The following is a 6,000-nucleotide window of genomic DNA, read 5'->3' on the forward strand; positions in this document are numbered from 1 at the left end:
CCCTCTATGTCTGCACTACGTTGGCCAGCGCCTGGGCAATGCCGCCGATGTTCCTAGCCATGGCCTGCTGTGACTGGGCCAGGCTCAGGAGCAACAATCTGTGGCAAGTGTTTAATCTTTAGCAACATTACAATCAAACATTTATTTAATCAAAACTTCTCCACAAAATCCAGTCAACATATTAATAGGTACACCTTCCTAAATGAATTAAACAAAATTTTTACAATTTCCCACAGTTCACCACAAGGGTATCACCAGCTAATTTTCTACAAATATATATATCTATATTTATAAATTTAAAGTATCCAATTCTTTTTTTTCTAATTGAGGGGTAATTTAGCGTGTCCATCCACCTATCCTGCACCTATTTGAGTTGTGGGGGTGAGACCCACACAACCATGAGGAGAATGCGCAATCCCTACAAATATATTTAGGCAGTTTCTCCAGTGTCCCTTTGGAGCTCAAAATAATCTGTGGCAAGTTTTAAAGACCTTTCATAAGCTTTATTGGCTAGGAACCTGTGACTGTGAATTTTTAGAAGTTTTATTGTCCATGAAACTGATTATCCTGGCCCAGAACGTTAAATATCCAGATGTTTGTACCCACGAAGTACACCCTCCAACCCCACCCAAGATGTGCTGGGGTACCCCTTAGATGTACCCACATATAGGCTGCTTTGGAATTGTCTTGGACATTTGGACTTAAGAAGGGCAGTTCCCTTCTGTCTGGAACCCTGTGAAACTGTGTTGGAGGCTTCAGATGGATCTGACTTTTACTTACCAAAATTGTTATCCAGAAAAGGTTAGAAGTATTAAAACCAGTTTTAACTCCTGGGTGACTATACAACTGATGCCTGCCCAACCCCTTCAGTCTATCCCTCACCTAATTGCCACTCTCCCAGCCTACCCTCTCATCCACCCTACCCACCTCCTCTCCCACCAGTCACCTGCCACCATGCCCCTTCACCTACTTATCTTACCCGCTTACATTCTATCCGTAGCTTCTCAAAGTAGCTTTGGGACCTTTTAAACTTGGCCGAATATAGCAGTGTTATAGCCCACATGGAGGTCATGTTGTCTGGACCATTAGGTTCCCTGTGGCCTCACTTGAATACAAACTTCCCCGATGAGGGGGTGGAGCTACATCCTTAACCAGGAACCTCTGTGGATATAAAATCCCTGACCGAGTGTGGGTCGGAGCAGGGAACGCTTCAGCTGATGATGAGTGTAATCTGCTCTTCGCATATTAAACCGCTATGTTCCATATCCAACATCGCTTCCTCGCGGTCGCTTGTCCGGATCCTGCACTGGTGACGAGGATCAAGTGGAACTGCCGGTAGCGACGTTTCCTCAGAACTCTGCTCACTTCGCAAAGGCCTCAGGAGGCCTCTGCTCAGGCAACAGGCATGCTGCATATAGGGAAGCTAGAGACATTTGATGGCGATGCGGGTGATTGAACCCAGTAATATCCAGCTGATGCAGTATTTTTTTCATTTGAATGCAATCATTGGAAATGATAGACAGATGGGTACCCTCCTCATGATTTGCAGGGCCGCCACCCACATAGAATTTACAGTGCAGAAGGAGGCCATTCGACCCATCGAGCCTGCACCGACTCTCGGAAAGAGCACCCTACCCAAGCCTACGCCTACACCTCCACCCTACCCCCATAACCCAGTAACCCCACCCAACACTGAGGGAAATTTTGGACACAAGGGGCAATTTAGCACGGCCAGTCCACCTAACCTGTACATCTTTGGACTGTGGGAGGAAACCAGAGCACCCGGAGGAAACACACACACACACGGGGAGAACGTATAGACTTCACACAGACAGTGAGCCAAGCTGGGAATCAACCTGTGACCCTAGAGCTGTGAAGCAATTGTGCTAACCACAATGCTACCGTGCTACATACAGCATCATAAAGAGTTTAACCAACCAAGATGCACCTGATACGCAGTCGTTCGCAAAGATGGTTGTATTGATGGGTGAGATTTTAATCCAAAGCCACCCATCATAGTAAGGCTCTTTAGATTTCACACCATCACCCAATACCAAGGGGAATGGGTGACCGATTTTCTGGCCCACCTGAAAAAACATGCCGAATTTGCCAATTTTGGAACGGCACTATCCAAGGCACTAAGAGACTGGTTGGTTTCTGGCATCGGGGATGCGGCAACCCTGAAGAGGCTGTTGGCCGAAACACATCTTGATTTACAAATGGCAGCCAAATTGCCTTTGCATGTTCCACTTCATGCGGTCGGGAGTCCAGCAGTTGGACATGGAGCTAAACCGACTGGAGCAGTTGGGCATCGTCCGTCCGGATCAGTTCGTGGATTGGGCGGCACTGATAGTGCCAGTCTTGTAACCTGATGGCACCATCAGGTTATGCGAGGATTACAAGATGATGGTAAACTGCGCTTCCCATTTAGACCTTTATGCACGGCTCAGTGGTGGGCGCAGCTTCACATAGCTCAACATGAGCCACACACACTTGCAGTTGGTTTCGCACCTGGATTTGTGGAACTTTGTGACGGTGAACACGCACTGTGGCTTATACCAATACATCAGGTTGCCCTTTGAGTATTGCCATTGTCCAATGTGTCATGGCGAATGTACTTTGGGGGTTGCCATGAGTCACAGTCTACCTGGACAACGTTTTGGTCACTGGGTTGTCAGACCAAGAACACATGAAGAACCTCACCGATGTGCTCCAGCATTTTGAGGTGGCAGGGGTCCGATTATGGAGAGAGAAAGCGTATTTCACACCCAGGAACGCCCGCGAGATGGTCTATCTTGGATATCGTGTGAACTGTTAAGGGTTACACACGTTTGAAGACAAGGTAAGAATGATCAGACAGGCACCCGTATCGAAGGATCCTATGGAACTGCGCTCCTTTTTGGAGGTAATAAATTACTCTGGTATGTTTATTCCTAACTTGACGACACTGTTGGCCCCATTGCACCGGCAATTGAAGAAGGGCCAGAGATGGTTTGGGATGTACCGCAACAGGCAGTTTTCGTTGAGGTGAAGTGGCAGCTTTCGTCCTCACGGTTATGAAGCGTTTTGACCCAACAAAACCACTTCTGCTAACTTACGATGCCTTGCTGTACGGGATTGGGGCTGTTTTGGTCTGCAGAATGGATGTCGGGGCAGAGTGGCCATTTGAGTTGGCCTCCCAGACTCTCACAGTAGCAGAAAGGAATTACAGCCAAATTGAGAACATAGAACATAGAAAATACAGCACAGAACAGCCCTTCGGGCCACGACGTTGTGCCAAACTTTTGTCCTTGATTAAGTACTTCCTCTTTATGCTGTTGTTTAATAGTCACATAAAAACTGTAGTAGCACCCGACTTCCCTCATTCTAATTGGTGAAACGTCTACAGAAAATATGCTTTGTGAACTGCGGCATACGTCCATCACTTTAATGACCAGAAACTGGGACAATCCCGGCTCTCACTCCACTGACCTCACACCATTTTCTGCTTCGCCATAGCAGCTGATCACCCATCATGGACTCCTGTGATTGATGAGTCAAATACCAGATGAAATCAAGTAGATTTGCATTTTTAAAAAATTAACTTTAATTAATAGTGATCAGGTGCCAATTAAGCTATGGAGCAAAGTCTGTAAAATTTGCCAATAACTTTTCATGACAAATAAGTAAATGTACAGGAAATCTGGAAGAGATTACAATGATATTCTTACTGACAATAATCATACAGACATTTGGAACACTTATTAAGTCTCTACACTTTAGGAATGTGTTAAATTGGCATCCCCCTGCAGTGTTTTTTGGTGTGAAAACTTTTCACCCCGATTGGAGTTATTCAAGGAGGACAGGGCAATTCCGCTCATGGCATCAGTGCGGATTCAGCAATGGACATTGCTATTGGCAGTCTACGAATACATCCTGGAGCACAGATCAGGGACAGAGATTCCCCATGTGGATGCCCTCAGCCATCTTCCATTGCCAACCAGGTCACCGAGCCTGTTTGTACCAACGAAGTGGTAGCGGCCTTACATTTCATGGACACACTGCCTGTTACAGCAGCACAAATAAAGGTCTGGACTCAGACAGACCCAGTAGTAGCCCGTGTCCGTCATATTGTATTGTTTGTGGTTCACTATCTTGCACTGCTGGACGACCTTAGAGGGTTCACAACAAAAACAGCAAAACTCAATGTTGAAGGCGGGATCCTGCTGTGGGGTTCGCGTGTGGGTGGTGCTGGAGAAAGGTCACAGGCCCATCCTGAAGGACTTTCACAGCGGTCACCTGGGGTCTCAAAGATGAATATGCTGGCCCTCAGCGAGATATGGCGGCCTGGCATCGAGACTCTAGCAAAGCAGTGCGTACAATGCAAGATACATCAAAAGTTGCCGCAGGCAGCACCCCTCCATCCCTGGAAATGGCCGGGCAGACCATGGTCAAGACTGCAAGTTGATTTTGCAGGGCCCTTTCAGAGCTCATTTTCTGTTTGTCATGGATGGTTGGACGCCCACCGCATGGCCTCCATCATGTTGCTGGCCATGGTCAAGAAGTTCTGCCAACATTCAGCATCCACAGAATCCCAGACGTTTTGTTATCTGACAACGCAATGGCTTTCCCCAACATGGAATTTGGTGACTTCCTGTGGGCAAACGGCATCAGTCATGCATGGACCGCGCCGTTTCACCTGGCGTCGAATGGTTTGACCGAATGAGTGATGCAAACATATTGCAAGGCATGCAGAAACAGACCATGGGTTCTCTGGAGTCCCTCTTGGCCCGTTTTTTGTTCTATACAAAACCATGCCTCGTGCCACCACTGGGGTGGCAGCATCCAAACAACTGATGGGGTGATGACTGCACACTCAGTTGAGCCTTGTGTTGCGCGATATTGGTGGGAAGATCTATAGCAGGCAGGAATGTTCCGACTCTGATTCAGGCAGACGCATGCTCTTTAGAGACTTGTCTGCAGGTGATGCGGCCTACTGTCGGAACTTTGCTGATGGAGCCTTGTGGATTCTGAGGGTTGTGGTACAACAGATGGGACCGGTCTCCCACTCGGTGTGAGCACAGGGCAAGGAGTCAAACCGACATATGGACGTACCAATTTTGCCACTCCCTCTGGCACTGCTGCTAGCACCATCTTCTAAGGTGCACATGCCCCACGACATGGAGATGCGGGATACCGACACATCGGACCCGGGCTCAGACATGGAGACCCAGCCAACTGAGGTAACCATGATATGGTGGCAGTCCGAGGCTCCAACACTCAGCCCATAAACAATGTTCCCCAGTGCGTTACACATATCCAGATCCGGTGCAATGGACACCTGATCAACAACTCGGGCCAAAATACTCATGGCCATTGAGATTGACAACGTTTCAGACTTGGCGGGGGTGTTATAACCCTCACAGAGGTCACAAGGTCTGGACCTTTAGGTTCCCCGTGGCCTCACCTGATGAGCGGATGGAGCTAAACCCCAGCTCTGTGGACATAAAAACCCCAACTCAAGTGTGGAGATCCTTCGGGGAATGGTGAGTGTCACTTGTTGTTTGTGGATTAAAACATTTATGCTCCATATCCAATATCGATTTCTCGTGGTCGCTTGCCTGGGTCCTACAGGCAGCTAGCGCCAAAAAAAGGGTTGGCTTCCCACCATGAGAAAGAACTCCCAGAGTCGGTAGGCCCGGTTCGGAGTTTCAGAACTCTGGTGCAAGTTAATAGGAGTGGAGTGGCAATTCAACAGTAATTGCCACTCCTTGGAAGATTTTGCCCCCTGTGATCAGTTGCATAGGCTCGCCAGCCATTCAACTTACCTCCTGCCATTACCTATAACAACGCTATAGTGGGGCAATCTAGAATGAGAGGTATAGGTTGAGAGGTGGTAGATTTAAAACTGAGATGAGGAGGAACTACCTCTCGCTTAGGGGCTGGTTTAGCACAGGGCTAAATCGCTGGCTTTGAAAGCAGACCAAGGCAGGCCAGCAGCACGGTTCAATTCCCGTACCA

Source organism: Scyliorhinus canicula, chromosome 8 (genome assembly GCF_902713615.1).
Source record: "Scyliorhinus canicula chromosome 8, sScyCan1.1, whole genome shotgun sequence".
Classification (NCBI taxonomy): domain Eukaryota; kingdom Metazoa; phylum Chordata; class Chondrichthyes; order Carcharhiniformes; family Scyliorhinidae; genus Scyliorhinus; species Scyliorhinus canicula.